This window comes from Rana temporaria, chromosome 5 (genome assembly GCF_905171775.1).
Source record: "Rana temporaria chromosome 5, aRanTem1.1, whole genome shotgun sequence".
NCBI lineage: Eukaryota > Metazoa > Chordata > Amphibia > Anura > Ranidae > Rana > Rana temporaria.
In genome coordinates this window covers 362403854-362422276 of record NC_053493.1, presented here as the reverse complement: position 1 = coordinate 362422276, position 18423 = coordinate 362403854, and the positions used below count along the sequence as shown (strand labels likewise).

Sequence of the window (18423 nt, the reverse complement as noted above, 5' to 3'; positions counted from 1 at the left end):
TAGTTCAAAATCCGCAACATCATCGCAGTTTCGACGGATCCTCATGTATTGCCCTTTTGGTATTGCACCCAGCCATTTTGGGTGATGGCAACTTGAAATAGGCACGAATCCGTTGCGGTCCGTTGGTTTAAAATACGTTTTTGTGAGGACCCGGCTGCCCTTTTTCGTTAGCGTAAGGTCCAAAAAATGGCTGGAAGTCTTACTGGACTCTGCTGTGAAACTGAGACCGTAGTTGTTGGTATTCATTTTGGATAAAAATTGTTCCAATGATGCTTGGGGACCTTCCCAGAATAGTAAAATATCGTCTATATACCTTCGGTAATATATAAGCGATGTAATATTGTCCTTAAAAATGGTCTCTTCCTCCCATCTGTTAAGTACCAGATTAGCTACACTGGGGGCATACCTGGCGCCCATTGCGACTCCTTTGATTTGCTTGTAGAAGTCTCCCTGGGCCCAGAAGTAGTTGTTTCCCATAGCTATTTTAAGACCCTTCACCAAATATCCAATTTGGGCCTGGGGTAATGAAGATTTTTCTTCCAAGGCCTCCTTTACTGCCAGAATTGCGTCTGCTTGCCGGATGTTGGTGTAAAGCGACTCTACGTCTACAGTTACCAACCACGTTTCCTCTGAAACTGTGATGGATGCTAACGATTTTATGAGTTCTTTGCTATCCTTGAGATAGGCTTTCCCCTGTACAACTAGGGGTTGGAGAAAGAAATCCAAATATTCTCCCACTCTGGAATAGAGTGATCCTATCCCACTGATGATGGGTCTTCCTGGTGGATGGGTCTTGTTTTTGTGTATCTTAGGCACAATGTAAAGGACAGGTGTGCGAGGTACTTTGGGCACTAGATAGTGTGCTTCTTTTTCCGTTAGGATGGATTGCACCTTCCCATCTTCCACCCATAGTGAAAGTTCTAATTTAAGTTTACCCAGCGGATCTCCCGAGAGTGGTAAATAGGTGTCAGTAGCACTCAGAAGACGGTCGATCTCTCCATAATAGTCCGCCCTCTTGAGTATGACTACCCCTCCGCCTTTGTCTGCTGGGCGTACTACTATGTTTTTATTCTGTTCCAATGCTTTAATTCCCTCCATCACCAATTTGTTACTATGAGTGGTGCGTTTAATTTCCAAATCTTGGATTTTCCCTTGCACCATACTTTTGAAGACTTCCACATGATGGTGAGTCCCTTTTTGTGGATTGAATACCGAACTGTTTCTTAACCCGCTGTGTTGGAATCCTGTATTTTCTGTTTGGGGTTCATATGTGGTTTGTTTTGAAAAATGTTTTTTAATGTTTAATTTTCTCACAAATTTTTCCACATCTATGAAGGCCTCAAATGTATCCAGGCATTTGTTGGGGGCGAATTTTAGACCCTGTGACAGGACTGTTAATTCTGCCTGAGAAAGGTCTACCCCCGCCAAATTGAAAATGCCTTCCCCTAGTTGTCCCTGGCTCTTTTTCTTCCCGGTTCCCCCTCTTTTGCCTCTGGTTCTGCGTTTATTTTCGGGGGCTGGGATGAATTGGTGGGAATCTTGTAGGGCTCGTTCCAGCCCCTCCATTCCCCCCCTGGCTGCTGTCCAGGGTGTTGTTGTCCCTGTTTGCCTCTATGGTTGCCCCTGGATTTGCCTCTAGGGGGTCTCTGGGCATACTGTTGGGGACCCTGATAATAGTTGGAATAGTTGTAATCCATTGGGCGATTGTCCAAGGGTGCAAACCGGTTGTAATTGGGTGCCATATATGGAGCAGGTTGATAATTATTAGGAGGTCCTGGATGGTACCCACTATTGTATGGGGGCTGGGGTGGGGGTCCCCTCCCTCCCTGCTGTTGAGGCCCTTGTGATGTTTTTTTCGTTTTTTTGGGGGTAGAGGACTGGGTTTTGAATTTGTTAGCGGCTAAGGTAACTAAATTGTGTACTTCGATGTCTCTATCTATGGAGGAATCTTTGGAGCCAATAGGGTCAGATTTGATCTGCCATTTGTATACCTTGGAGTCCTGGTAGTCTTTGGTATCCCTGTGGTACTTTTTTAATTTTTTGTTTTTTATATTCCCATCATATTTGGTCAGGTGACTTTGGAGGGTTTGAGCCCTCTCCAAGTACTCTTTGGATCCCATAAAGGGTCCCATAGATGTTTTGAGATCAGTGATATGGGCTTCTGTGATAACATTTTTAGCCTTACGTCTCCTGATCATTAATTGTAAGAGTTTTTGCTCGCAAGCATTAAAAAATTGGAACCATTCATCTGCTAGTGTGAGATCTTCCAAACCATCATTGGGGTAAACATCCCACCTCAGCCTCCTAGGTGTCTGGTTTTTGAGAATGTACATCTCAAAGGATGCTATATCCCACCATGCCCTGATCTGCTTTTCCATGTTGAACTGGAGCTGTTTAAAGCTCCTGTCCAGGTCCACATTGGGGCTGGGTTGTTGTTGGAATATTTCCTCTATGTGTACTACTCAAACGCACATTGTGACACGCATCCACTATTTTGATATAGCGCCCCTCACCTCACTACACAATATATGCAAGTCAGTCACCTGATTTTATTTGGGAGCAGCTTCACTCAGTTAGTCACTTGATTTATCAAGTATATAATTTAGTGTAATTCATTTGGCGCGAGATTTATTTTTCCTGTACACTATTGAGCCACTGGGTGGCTTCCTTTCTACGCAGCCATGGATGTTTTTAATTTTATGCAGAGTCGCCAAACCAACATAGAGGAAATATTCCAACAACAACCCAGCCCCAATGTGGACCTGGACAGGAGCTTTAAACAGCTCCAGTTCAACATGGAAAAGCAGATCAGGGCATGGTGGGATATAGCATCCTTTGAGATGTACATTCTCAAAAACCAGACACCTAGGAGGCTGAGGTGGGATGTTTACCCCAATGATGGTTTGGAAGATCTCACACTAGCAGATGAATGGTTCCAATTTTTTAATGCTTGCGAGCAAAAACTCTTACAATTAATGATCAGGAGACGTAAGGCTAAAAATGTTATCACAGAAGCCCATATCACTGATCTCAAAACATCTATGGGACCCTTTATGGGATCCAAAGAGTACTTGGAGAGGGCTCAAACCCTCCAAAGTCACCTGACCAAATATGATGGGAATATAAAAAACAAAAAATTAAAAAAGTACCACAGGGATACCAAAGACTACCAGGACTCCAAGGTATACAAATGGCAGATCAAATCTGACCCTATTGGCTCCAAAGATTCCTCCATAGATAGAGACATCGAAGTACACAATTTAGTTACCTTAGCCGCTAACAAATTCAAAACCCAGTCCTCTACCCCCAAAAAAACGAAAAAAACATCACAAGGGCCTCAACAGCAGGGAGGGAGGGGACCCCCACCCCAGCCCCCATACAATAGTGGGTACCATCCAGGACCTCCTAATAATTATCAACCTGCTCCATATATGGCACCCAATTACAACCGGTTTGCACCCTTGGACAATCGCCCAATGGATTACAACTATTCCAACTATTATCAGGGTCCCCAACAGTATGCCCAGAGACCCCCTAGAGGCAAATCCAGGGGCAACCATAGAGGCAAACAGGGACAACAACACCCTGGACAGCAGCCAGGGGGGGAATGGAGGGGCTGGAACGAGCCCTACAAGATTCCCACCAATTCATCCCAGCCCCCGAAAATAAACGCAGAACCAGAGGCAAAAGAGGGGGAACCGGGAAGAAAAAGAGCCAGGGACAACTAGGGGAAGGCATTTTCAATTTGGCGGGGGTAGACCTTTCTCAGGCAGAATTAACAGTCCTGTCACAGGGTCTAAAATTCGCCCCCAACAAATGCCTGGATAAATTTGAGGCCTTCATAGATGTGGAAAAATTTGTGAGAAAATTAAACATTAAAAAACATTTTTCAAAACAAACCACATATGAACCCCAAACAGAAAATACAGGATTCCAACACAGCGGGTTAAGAAACAGTTCGGTATTCAATCCACAAAAAGGGACTCACCATCATGTGGAAGTCTTCAAAAGTATGGTGCAAGGGAAAATCCAAGATTTGGAAATTAAACGCACCACTCATAGTAACAAATTGGTGATGGAGGGAATTAAAGCATTGGAACAGAATAAAAACATAGTAGTACGCCCAGCAGACAAAGGCGGAGGGGTAGTCATACTCAAGAGGGCGGACTATTATGGAGAGATCGACCGTCTTCTGAGTGCTACTGACACCTATTTACCACTCTCGGGAGATCCGCTGGGTAAACTTAAATTAGAACTTTCACTATGGGTGGAAGATGGGAAGGTGCAATCCATCCTAACGGAAAAAGAAGCACACTATCTAGTGCCCAAAGTACCTCGCACACCTGTCCTTTACATTGTGCCTAAGATACACAAAAACAAGACCCATCCACCAGGAAGACCCATCATCAGTGGGATAGGATCACTCTATTCCAGAGTGGGAGAATATTTGGATTTCTTTCTCCAACCCCTAGTTGTACAGGGGAAAGCCTATCTCAAGGATAGCAAAGAACTCATAAAATCGTTAGCATCCATCACAGTTTCAGAGGAAACGTGGTTGGTAACTGTAGACGTAGAGTCGCTTTACACCAACATCCGGCAAGCAGACGCAATTCTGGCAGTAAAGGAGGCCTTGGAAGAAAAATCTTCATTACCCCAGGCCCAAATTGGATATTTGGTGAAGGGTCTTAAAATAGCTATGGGAAACAACTACTTCTGGGCCCAGGGAGACTTCTACAAGCAAATCAAAGGAGTCGCAATGGGCGCCAGGTATGCCCCCAGTGTAGCTAATCTGGTACTTAACAGATGGGAGGAAGAGACCATTTTTAAGGACAATATTACATCGCTTATATATTACCGAAGGTATATAGACGATATTTTACTATTCTGGGAAGGTCCCCAAGCATCATTGGAACAATTTTTATCCAAAATGAATACCAACAACTACGGTCTCAGTTTCACAGCAGAGTCCAGTAAGACTTCCAGCCATTTTTTGGACCTTACGCTAACGAAAAAGGGCAGCCGGGTCCTCACAAAAACGTATTTTAAACCAACGGACCGCAACGGATTTGTGCCTATTTCAAGTTGCCATCACCCAAAATGGCTGGGTGCAATACCAAAAGGGCAATACATGAGGATCCGTCGAAACTGCGATGATGTTGCGGATTTTGAACTACAAGCCGCAATATTAACTGAGAAGTTTATAGAAAAAGGTTATACCCAAAATGCATTGTGGAAAACGCAGCAAGAAGTCTTGGCAATGGATAGGGAGTCCCTCTTGGAAACTAGAGTGAGACCCCCCAGAAAAGAAGATGTACCTTTTATATCAGGTTACAACAGGCAATATAGAAGTGTGGAGAAAATTGTCAAAGAGTTTTGGCCTATACTTTTAAAAGACATGGATTTGGTCAAAATCCTGCCGAAACATCCCACCTTTATCTATAAGAAAGCACCAGGCCTGAGAAATATGGTAGCCACCAATGTCCCAGATCCTCCAGAAAAGCCATACACTTTCCTGGACGGATCCAGCTTCCACTACTGCACCCGCTGCAGATCCTGTAAGAAAACAAAAAGGCAAGGAAAAAAGATCAGTAAGTTCACGTCCAGTGTAACTGGACAAGAATTCACTATCAAACCATTGATAACATGCCATTCCAAATTTGTAACGTACGTCCTAGAATGTCCGTGCACTCTGCAATACGTGGGCCGGACTACCCGCGAACTTAAAGTCAGAATAAACGAACACGTGGCCAATATAATTAAAGGGTACCCAGAACACAGCGTGTCTAAGCATTTTGACTTGTACCACAACAGGGACCCAAGTCTGTTAAAATTCTATGGAATTGATAGGATTACCAAACATTGGCGTGGTACTGACCTTACTAAGGCAGTATCTCAGAACGAGACTCAATGGATACATCGTCTAAGGACTATGCGACCACTAGGGCTCAATATAGAGCTCGACCTTAATTGTTTTTTAACTGATACGTGAACGGCAGACCTATGGGGTGAGCAAACCAACAGTTTAGTGCATCATTCCATACACACACCCAGAGGATTTTGGGAGATCCCCACTCCAAGGGGCTGGGCAGTTTGCACATCACCCATCGGCCAACCCATCTTGAATTGGGCTCACACAAAACAAAAGGGTAGAGGGAAAACATACATTCCTTGCACCACCCGAGCCTTGGAGTGTAGAATTTTGATTGTTTTACAACTATAGTTACATACACACTCCTTGTATTACTCGAGTTGGATTGTATAATTTTTATTATTTTTATTATTTTATAACCTATTTTAACTAATTTACAGGCTACGCAAATGGCACACATATTAAATAATAATATAACTGGGAGAACTAAAAACGCACTGCATCTAGATGGATTTAGAATACTGGTGCTATTTTGCACAATACCACATAACCCCTCTAGATGGCGCACAGAACACTATGGACCCATTGCATAGCATATTAAAAATGACAGAGTTTTAAACAAATTCAACATGTCCAAATAAGAATTCAAAGATGCATTTCAGGTATTTTAAGCAGCGAGCAGATACATGTATGTATTGATTTATGATTGGAGACAGTTTGCACAGCCATAATGTGTTTAATATGTGAGCTTTGGTAACTGGGACAGAGGCTGTCACATGATCCGATTGCCCCTCCCACAGGCTGATAAACAGACCTATATAATAGATGTCTGTTGCGTGTGCTGGATACGCTTCCTGAAGACGGTTTAACTGAAACGTGACGTCGAGGCGGTATCCAAGCGCGCACGCATAGCCACGCACTTCCGGTCTCACTGGTTGATGGACAACTAGCGGTGGAACGCACGCTAGTGGACCAGGACGCGGCCATCTCTTATCTTGTCTTACTATCCCCACCACCTACAGCCTCAGTGCCGGGAACGGGCACCAGCAACAGTAAGAGGCCATTTGGCATTGTAATTTTAACTTTCGTATATTAAATGGTTTTACACTATGGTGGTATCTCTTCTCCTTTCTTGGTACACCATTTGCTGCAATCGCTGACATTGGAATCCAATGAGACCCTGCTGATCCTCATTTAAAACAAGCCTGATTGACCATATTTTAAGTAATCTGGTCAACACCGTGTGGTAAGGAGCCATCCATTATTATTCTGGTGACCTATAGGTGAAGGCGGATCACTTCTTTCTCGCACTTTGGCTATTTTGATGATTCACAAGCACTTTAGCATTTGCACTTTTCCCTGCGATTTGGGATTGGATTATTTGCATTTTGCACCTGGACTTGATACAACACTGGATCCATTTTGCACTTAACTATTTACTTGCTGGACATTCTTTTAATTTAATTTTAATTTTTTTTTTTTTTTTTTTATTTATTTTCCACAGCATTTGGCACTATTGTACTTATAGAGTTTAAACTATAATCTGTTTGGTTTTTCACATAGATTTGGGCACACAGTTACACTGTGTACTACTCAAACGCACATTGTGACACGCATCCACTATTTTGATATAGCGCCCCTCACCTCACTACACAATATATGCAAGTCAGTCACCTGATTTTATTTGGGAGCAGCTTCACTCAGTTAGTCACTTGATTTATCAAGTATATAATTTAGTGTAATTCATTTGGCGCGAGATTTATTTTTCCTGTACACTGTGTCACTTTAACTGATAATTGCGCAGTCGTGCGACGTTGCACCCAAACAAAATTTGCGTACATTTTTTCCCACAAATAGAGCTTTCTTTTGGTGATACTTGATCACCTCTGCAGTTATTATTTTTTGCGCTATAAACAAAAGTGTCAATTTTGAAAAAAAAAAACACAATGGGGGTTATTTATGAAAGCCAAATACACTTTGCACTACCAGTGCAAAGTGCACTGAAAGTGCACTTGGAAGTGCAGTTGCTGTAAATCTGAAGGGTAGATCTGAAATGAGGGGAAGCTCTGTTGAATTTATCATCCAATCATGTGCAAGCTTCCTTGGATGTCCCCCTCAGATCTACAGCGACAGCACTTCCAAGTGCACTTTCAGTATACTTTGCACTTGTAGTGCAAAGTGTATTTGCCTTTCGCAAAAAAAAAAAAACAATAACTTTTACTTTTTGCTATAATAAATATCTGTCATTTAAAAAAATAATAATTTACTTCCTCAGTTTAGGTCGATATGTATTCAACATATTTTTGGTAAAAAAAAAAAATTGCAATAAGTGTATATCGATTGGTTTGCACAAAAGTTATAGCGTCTACAAAATAGGGGATATAATTATGACATTTTTATTATTATTTTTTTTTTACTGGTAATGGAGGTGATCTGCGATTTTTTTTTTTTTAAATCGGGACTGCAACACAGATTGGACACTTTTGACACATTTTTGGGACCGTTGACAATTTTACAGCGATCGGTGCTATAATGCACGGGATTAATGTAAAAATGTCACTGGCAAGGAAGGGGTTAACACTACGGGTGATCAAGGGGTTAACTGTGTTCCCTCTCTGTGTTATAACTGAAGGGGTGATGGGACTTACTAGGGGAAATGACAGATCGCTGTTCATACTTTGGATGAACACACGATCAGTCATTTCTCCCCTGAAGAACTGGGATCTGTGGGCCAGATTCACAAAAGGGATACGACGGCGTTTCTCCTGATACGCCGTCGTATCTCTGTTTCTATCTATGCAACTGATTCATAGAATCAGTTACGCATAGATATCCCTAAGATCTGACAGGTGTAATACTTTTACACTGTCGGATCTTAGGATGCAGTACCGCGGCCGCCGCTGGGGGGAGTTTGCGTCGTAAACCAGCGTCGGGTATGCAAATTAGGAGTTACGGCGGATCCCCGACGGATTTTAACATTCGCTAAGTCGCCGCTAGTCTAGTTTCCCGTCGCAAAGTTAGTCGTCGTTTTAGGTGCACTAACTTTAGTCAGCAAACGTATTGCTGTCTAAAGTATGGCCATCGTTCCCGCGTCGAAATTTAAAATTTAACGTCGTTTGGGTAACACGTCCGGGAATACGGAAGTACGCTATGCGCGTCGCCGTTCGAGAAAATGACAGCACGGCGGGAGTTAGGAAACGGAGCATGCGCAGTAGGTCCGGCGCGGGAGCGCGCCTAATTTAAATGGCACACGCCCATTTGAATTGGCTCGCCTTGCGCCGGAGGCCGCGGGCATAGTTTTCATCGCAAGTGCTTTGTAAATCAGGCACTTGCGATGAAAACTTGCGGCGGTGTAACGTATCTCTGATACGTTACGCCGCCGCGATTCTACGTGAATCTGGCCCTGTGTGTTTACACACACAGATGACGGTTCTCGCTGTGTCACGAGCGATCGCGGGTGCCTGACGGTCATCGCGCCCGCTGGGCACTCGCATTGGCTCCGGGGGTGAGCAGCGTCACATTTGCGCCCCTAGTGCCCACAGAGCGAGGGGACGCAACATAACGTTGTTTCGCCCAGCCGTGCCAGTAAAACTGCGGTTAAAGTGGTTAAATCTGCCACCTGCATTATAGAAAGACAAATTCTATTATCAACAAAAGTGGAATTACTATTTAAATAAGGAACCATTTGAACATTCATGTGCGATTACTGTTGCTTGCAAAGACATATGTGCATCTAAAATCATCTTGAAAAGATCTGTTGCAGCATCCAAAATAATAATGTATTTTATTGATTTTTAATTTACAATAGGTGCTGCCCTTTAACCAATCAAATTGTTTCTGTCATTTAACCTTTACTAAAATAATGTAATCAGGTTGGTTGTCTGGGCAGTATAAAGAGGTTTTTGATTCCATTGTTCCTTATGACAATAAAATAACATGTACCCACAGTACAGAATGAAGACTTGCTTTATATTCTACACCACAAGTGGCTATCAGATCCTCTTTCATTTAATATAGTTATAAAATGTGATTGTTCGTCAAAGAAGATATTGTGTAGATACCGTTGCCATAGGAACCGTTTATTACTTCCAAACATTTGACGGTCTCCCCACAGCACTTGAAGTCAGTGGGTGTGCCTGATTTGTGTCAGTGTTCCTGACTAATTTGCAGTAATGAATAAATGCATAATCTGAGGTAATCAACCACTGGGATTTCAGCAAACGTGTGTTTAGTGTTTGTTGAGCTCAGTAACTACACAGTTCCCCCCACATGGAGTCTGTCATTTGTTTTTGCTACAGAAAAGCGATGTGTTCCATTAAAATGTATTAAAGAAAAAAAACTTTTTTTTTTTTGTCAAAATAAATGCAGAACTAATTAAAATAAGTGAAATAAGAGGCGTAATCCAAAAGATGAGCAAACTTCCCGTGATGATCTAATTTGCCAGAAAGCTAAGAGAGGTTATGTAAGAAAAACTTTAAACAAAAACACCTCTTTAGCCATTAATAGCTTTTTAGGTTCTAAATATAAAATTCTAAAGATTATTATTATTATACACGATTTATATGGCGCCAACAGTTTACGCAGCACTTTACAATGTAGAGGGGGAGAGGAACAACTACAGTATAGTTCAATACAGAAGGGCTCAATACAGAAGTAATAGCTGCGGACAATGATTTGATGGGGATGAAAGATCAACTCAAGAAAAATAGCAACAACACAAATTAATGCAGCCCTATAGTCCATTTTAAACCATTAAGGGCCAGATTCACATACAATTGCGGCGGCGTAACGTATCGCATTTACGTTACACCGCCGCAAGTTTTACGGGCAAGTGCTTGATTCACAAAGCACTTGCCTGTAAACTTGCGGTGACGTAGCGTAAATCCGTCCGGCGCAAGCCCGCCTAATTCAAATGGGGCGTGTATCATTTAAATTAGGCACGTTCCCGCACCGAACGTACTGCGCATGCTCCGTTTTGTAATTTCCTGCCGTGCTTTGTGCGAAATGACATCGCACCGGCGTAATTTTTTGAACGGCGATGTGCGTTACGTCCTTTCCTATTCCTGGACGACTTACGCAAAATAAAAAAAAATTAATTTGACGCGGGAACGACGGCCATACTTTAACATGGCTGGTCTAAATATAAGCCATGAAATAGCAGCCGTAACTTTACGCCGGGAAAAGCCGACTAGCGACAACGTAAGAGAATGCGACGAACGCGCGTACCTTCGTGGATCGCCGTAAACAGCTAATTAGCATACCGGATGCGGAAAGTGACGCGAACTCCACCCAGCGGGCACCGAAGTATTACACCTACGACCAGAAGGCGTACAAAGCCGTACGCCTGTCGGATCGAAGCCAGAAGCTGTCGTATCTTGGTTTGAGAATTCAAACTAAAGATACGACGCAGCAAATTTAAAAGTACGCCTGAGTATCAGCAGATACTCTGGCGTACTTTTTCTGTGAACCTGGCCCTAAAGATATAGTCCACCTCTTGCAAAAAAATTGATAAATGCACCCACAGTAATTCAAAAAATATATAATTTGTTACATTTTGCCTGCAGAGCATTGCAACCATGATCAGCGTGTTGCTGGGGCAATGCACAGGCTCCTGCATTGCTGACCCTTCAGTTTTGGGGCTGGAGGAGGCAACAATTGACTACTAATGAGGTGATGTCACTCATACTCAATTGAGATCTGGTTTGAGGGCAAGGGGTTGGGGCATGCAATCATGTTCCATGGTACATTCTTAAAAAAGGTGTAATATTACCCCTTCCCATCCACCTTGGTGATCCTTTATAAAGTTCTGAACACCAGGGGCGGGGGATACCAGGAAAGATCCGCCAGTCAAGTGACCACTGTGATTGACTTTCAGAGTGGTCACATGATCAGAAGCTGGTCCCGCCGGTTACTGATAATTAGCGAGGATCAACAGCTGGCTTTCACAGCACGTTCTCAGCACAAGAACATTGGTTGCCCAACGACACATATGGGTGTTAAAGTCCACCCGTTTGCCGTTAAACATAAATCTTAGGCAGTCTTAAAGGGGTTAAAGCCGATATGTTTGTTTGGGACAAACTGGTGCGTTGGGTGCTACATACGGTATACAGCACTGTGTTCCAGAAGTAATACAAGACCAAAATAGAGTCAGGCTGAGCATTGCTGAGACATTTATAGGCAGCTTTCTAGTGCATCAATGAATACAAAGCTTCCTCTGAATGTGAGAAAAGGCAGGCAGATGAGGGAGCTGACAGGACCTGGAACATGGTCACCTTTGTTGAGATCCCTTCATTGGTTGCCCGTAAAAGACAGAATCACTTTCAAAACACTCTGTCTAACGCATAAGTGTATTCTGGGAATCGCCCCCCAATATCTATGCGAGAAACTAAAAGCTCACAACACCAATCGCATTCTGCTATCCACCAACCAAAATCTACTCCAGATACCCAAAGCCAGATACAAGTCCAAAGGAGAACGAAGATTTGCAGTCCAAGGACCCAGACTATGGAACGCTCTACCAACCACCATCCGATTGGAGGTAAACCACCTGGCCTTCAGGAGAAAGATCAAGACCCATCTGTTCTGAGGGCCCAGGGAATGGATACCAAGCACCCAGAGGTGATTCAGTTTGCATGTGTTGCGCTATATAAGTTTCTCACTCACTGTATACTTTATGTAGCTGGAGATCATGAAAATATGATGGTCTCCTAATTAACAAAAGGCAGAAAAAAAATGTTTTTCCCCACCCCAGTCCATCATCATTGTCAGCTGGTGTAAACCATAGTGTATAACTGTTAGGGCATGAAGCTCCCATATTATACAGTATACACAGACAAAACGACATAAGTATATAATTGCAGGTTAGGATGAAGGAAAAAAGCTGGGACAGCCGCACTCCAAAAAAACTCCTCCTTTAATTAAAAATCACAAAATACATGCCACAGCAAAAAACAGCACAACAAAAGAAAAGCTGACGTTTCGCACTATGCCTTAGTGCTTCTTCATAGCTATGACTAGCTATGAAGAAGCACTAAGGCATAGTGCGAAACGTCAGCTTTTCTTTTGTTGTGCTGTTTTTTGCTGTGGCATGTATTTTGTGATTTTGTGATTTTTAATTGAGCCTAGGTTCACACTGCTGCGAATTCAAAATCGCAGCCCCGATTTCGGCCGCAATTTAATGTAAATCGCGGCCCGAAATCGCAAAAAGTAGTACAGGAACTACTTTTTGAAATCGCAGATGCGGCGTCGCACTGATTAGGACAGTGCCATTGCCGACAATTGCCGCCGATTTGAGATGCGATTTGACATGTCAAATCGCATCTCAAATCGTTCCAAATCGTACCCAGTGTGAACCAGGGCTAAAGGAGGAGTTTTTTTGGAGTGCGGCTGTCCCAGCTTTTTTCCTTCATCCTAACCTGCATTTTGATTGCACTGCCTGCACCCTTGGCTCGGACCATAGGAATTAGATTACCTGGTTCTCTTTGAGCGGTTACCCACTCTCTCATAAGTATATAATTATTACTCGAATTTTGGGAGAAGGGTAACTTCATTTAGAAATGACATCTTAGTTAGAAGTAGTTCAGGAGGTGCTCTTCTCCATCTGTTAAGTGGTCTTGTCACTTCCTGTGAGCTGCACTGAAATCTCAAACAATGTTATCTTCCTTTCAGTCTATCATTTGTAAACTACAAATCTTCCTGTTCCATGTAGGCAGGTCCACTTGCCTTGCATGTGGTGGTACCTTCAACACAGAGGGTGCCCATCAATGTCCGGCACCAGGTGGGGACTGCGTTAATTTGAGAATAAAACATTATGGTGGTTCCCCGGCTTAGAGATAAGCCTTTTACAGTGTGCAGTAAATAATGTCAAAAAGTCCCTCTATAAAAGTGCTGTCCTGTGTCACTACACCCTTTAACTTGATGTATGTTGCTTTTAGGAGGAACACAGTAGATCCTGTGCCCTCTACACAAGTCCAGCCTACCTCTGTCACCTCATTCCCAGTGACAGAATAGGGTCTCATCATTCACTTAGCTCAGACCTCATGAGTGCACTTGTTAACTCCTTATGTCCTGTACCATGTGGCCAAGCTATGAGTCTCCATAACACCTGTTCAGACACGGTTGCTTTGGGAAACCAACCGCTGAGAAGGAAGCCAGATCACCAACACCCCATCTACTGGAGGATTTGTCACCAACACAAGGTGCCACATCTCACAATTGGCTGCAATGTACATTGCACTAGTTCTTGGCTACTCATAGTTAAACTTATATAGTGGTTTACTTCATACCCCACATGTGCTTTTTTGACCCTAGTACTTTAATATGCCAGCAACCATCATAGACCCCTTTAAATGACTTAAGACCAGGATTGGAGGAGTAGTTGATGCCACTTTACTTTAACATCTTAAAAAGGTACAGTTCAACTTTAATAACTTCAATAGAACATCCCCTGACTAACTTGACTAGGCTGCCCAGGCATACCTCAACGAGGTAGTAGTCCATGATTGGTGTTTCTGCAACATTGGCACATCTCCAGCTCCCCGATGTCCTCCTCTAGGTGCAGCAGTCCCTCTTTGTGTCCCATGACTCACTGCCTCCTCATGTGCAGCTAAACAAAAGGTCCTCAAGCCTAGCCTTCCCTAAAAGGGCAGTTAGGCAGGATCCAAAAAGCCCAGAAACTGAGGTTAACCCCTTTTCCAGCCTGGGTTAGCCACTGCCTCACTAATAAACTGTAGGCAACCTGCCTACCGATATCTCTGTAGTCATAACCAGGAGAGCAGACTAGGGTGACAATGCTGTTTCTCCACAGACGCATTGCATTGAAGTGTGTTACTGGCAGGATCACCAGCTGAAAATAAAGAAAAGCAAGGATGAAAAAAAGAAAACTAATAGAGTAACAACATCTGAAGACTGGTGGGCTGCAATAGATTAAAGCGGAGGTTCACCCTAATTTTAAAGTATTCCTCAATCAGACTGGCTCAGTGTCTATGTTAACCGTTTGCTATTCATAGATTTTTATATTATTGCCATACCGTATTTCAGGTGTGTGAAGCTGGCACTTCCTGGTTAACCTCCCGCGGGAGTGGGCGTGTAGGTTTATCTCCCAGCGCAATGTCTCCTGGGAGCACAGCGTCACGCTGCCCAGGAGACGATTCAGAAGGCAGAATGAGGAACTATCGCAAGATTTTACTCGTCACGTGACTCATGCAGCCGGTCACGTGACGAGCATTCAACGATTCCCGGAAGCATTTGCTTGTGGGCTTCACAATGGCTACAAGCAAGATGGAAATGCACTGCTCGATTTTTTATAAATACTAATTTATCGCCAAATCACACAGCGGATGCCTACTAATACAAGAGAAGAGAGTACACCCTTAATTGTGTTTAATGAAGTATATGGACATTTAAAAAAACAAAGAACGATTTCCCACTGAACCCCCGCTTTAAAGATTGGTTTAGGGGAATAAATAACCTTGAAGAGGTGCACTGTTTTTTTGTCCAGAGATATAATAAAGATTGTCTGTTTTTTTTAAATCACTAATGCCTATGCAAGGAACCTAAAACATTTTATGGGACAACCTGACCCAAGCAATTCCACTCAAAAAGCATTCTACATGCCGTGGAACAATATTAAAATCCTAAAAACTTCTTTAAAGAGTAATATTTCTTTCTCCATACAAAAAAATAAAAAAAAAATGATGTTTATCATAGTGTGGGTGCTATACATGTTTTTTTAAATAGTATTGTGTGTAAAAGGTCAAATGCACATACGAAAGGTATTTTAAAGCCTGATCTTCAACAGCTGCAACAAATTATGTTCAAAATGTTTTTTTGTATGTTTTATATGCCTAAAAAAAAAAAAAAAAAAATTACAGAAATACTTTTCATTACATTTTTCTAAATGCCAGAAAAGCATCCGTTAATACATTTTTAAAGTCACATGGAATGATTAGAGAATGAACAATAATTTTTGGAAGGGTAACAAGCACAGAATCGCTCACTAAAGGTTTGATTCAATGACAAGGGACTAAGATAGTAACATAGTAGACAAGGTTGAAAAAAGACAAAAGTCCATCAAGTCTAAACGATGTGTTTGATTATATGCCAGTATTACATTGTATATCCCTGTATGTTACATTGAGTTGTCTAGCAAAACCTACTTGTTCCACCTCCAGAAACATCAAAGGATTAAAGTGATTGTAAAGTCTTGATTTTTTTTTTCTATTAAAATAACAAACATGTGCAATTGGTTTTCCACAGGGCAGCCTGCATCCTCCCCTTCTCCGGTCCCCCTTCGGTGCTCCTGGCCCCTCCCTCCTGTTAAGTGCGACCATAGCAAGCAGCTTGCTATGGGGGCACCAGAGCCAAGTCACAGCTCTGTACTACTGTATCAATCACTAAAAAGGTTATTAAACCTAATGCAATGGTCTATTGGTATTAAAAACGTCTCAAGAAAAACCCAGCTTTTTAAAAAAACATCCCAGTCAACATTGTGACCATAAGGGACATACTTTTCAACGTATAAAACCACCATTACTCTAATCTCGAAATGGCTCTTCTGATGTGGCTACCCCTACAATGCATAATATATTTCTCCATAGCCACAAAAAGTGTACCGTCTGAATTTTTTTATGGTACTTCGCGTGATGTTGAGATAAGTAGCGCCCTTTGAAACCATGTTTGATGTTGCCTATATATGTCCTACGATAAGAACTTGTAGCATACCCATAGTGGGTCCCACATATTTGCCATATGGGCATTGGATCATGAAAATAATCTAATTTGATGTACATGTCACCAAATAATCAATATCATAAGATCGCCCCGTCTAGTTAGATTGAAAAAAGGACAAACATCTTCCTTATAAAATATTGGTCTGACAAACATTACATTTGCGATATGGGTAGAAGGCTTTCATAGAATGAAAAAGATATGTTTTTCGGTAGGTCTATAATTGTAATCTATGTGGTGCTGGTGCTTCCCTATACTCTGTCTTTGGTGGACATAAATGGAGAGCTCAGTAATATAGTGAAAGTTGCCTTTTAAAACAATGTTTGGGCCATTCATATGAAAAAGAAAAAACTGCAGTTTAGCTTTAAATATTAACTCCTTTTGTTGGGAAAAAAAATCCTTTGGGGGATCAATGTACATTGCAAGGATTTTAAACACATTTGTAGCAGAATCCCATCTTTTGCTGCTTTGATGAAATAGCTGTTTGTTTCACTAAGTATTTTGCAAACTGAATCTAAATGAGAGGGGCTGGTTCAATATAACAAGCTAGTGCCTGCTGCTCAGGCCTCGTACACGCGACCGAGGAACTCGTCGGAAAAGACATATCGTTTTCCTCGACCAGTTCCTTGTTAGGCTTGTCGAAGGAACTCGACAAGCTTGCTTTGCATACACACTGTCAAGACAAAATCTCCTCGTTTTCAAACGCGGTGACGTACAACACATACAATGGCAGGGGAGGTTCGATTCCACTGGCACAACCCTTGGAGCTGCTTTTGCTAATCTCATGTTACTGCGTGTCAAGTAAAAGTTTGGTCGGAGACAATTTGCACTTTTCAGTCTGTTACAGCGTGAAAAATGTGTTATCTCCATTACAAATGCTACTTTTACTCCCGTCTCATACTTTATTCTGAGCAAGCGTGGGTTTCTTAGCATACACACGCTAGAGTTTCTCGTCGAAAACCAGCCCGACGAGGAACACGACGAGGAAATTGAGACTCCAGTCGAGGAAAAAGAGATCTTTGTTCTCTTTTCCTCGTCGAGTTCCTCGACAGTTTCCTCGATGAAAAACGTAGACACGACCGTTTTCCTTGGCAAAAAAGCTCTCCCACCAAGTTTCTTGATGGATTCTGTCGAGTTTCTCGGTCGTGTGTACAAGGCCTTAGGGCTCTTTCACACTGAGCGCCTGTCACGTACCTGGTGATGGGAGCCCGATGTGCAGGGAGCGGCCTCTCGTAAGCCTCCGACTCAGGAGCCCCTGATTGAGTGGACAGGGGATAAAGTGTACAGAGGGGCACAAGTGCCTGGTAGTAGGCTGGGTAGTTTGCTGGAAGCAGAAGCAGGATGAAGCACTGAGGTCCTGGCAGGGAGCTGGCAGCAGGCTGGAAGCAACGGAGGCACTTGTGGAGCAGGAAGCAACAGGTCAGGCAAGCCGGGTCAACACAGATGAGCAGATCAGAGCCAAAGCAGAGTCCAAAAGGGGTAGTCAAGGTTCAGGCCGGGTCGGTATAACAGGCGGGCAAAGACAGAGCCAGGGGTTAAGCAGGTGCGGAGGTCAGACGTAGCCGGGGTCAGAGGCAGGTTGCAAACAAGAGAGGTCAGAGGAAGCCGGGTCAGGTACTCAGGAACAGCAAATACACAGGTGCAGATTATCCAGGGAAACGCTGTAGACAGGACAGCAAGTTCGTGAGGGATCAGGTTGTTTATATAGGGAATCCTTGGCGCCAAACACTGTCAACGTGCGCGCGCACCCGTACGCGAGCCGCGAGCGCCACTGATGCGCGCGCATGCGCGCAAGTGCGTTCCAACGCGCGCACCAATCCGCACGC

At 43.0% G+C, this 18423-nt stretch overlaps 1 protein-coding gene across 5 annotated transcripts in view; it reads right to left on the bottom strand.

Annotated features, from left to right (window-relative positions):
- CPQ (carboxypeptidase Q) overlaps positions 1-18423 on the bottom strand; it is a 540701-nt gene that overhangs the window by 308243 nt on the left and 214035 nt on the right. The gene's annotated exons all lie outside the window — the stretch shown is intronic.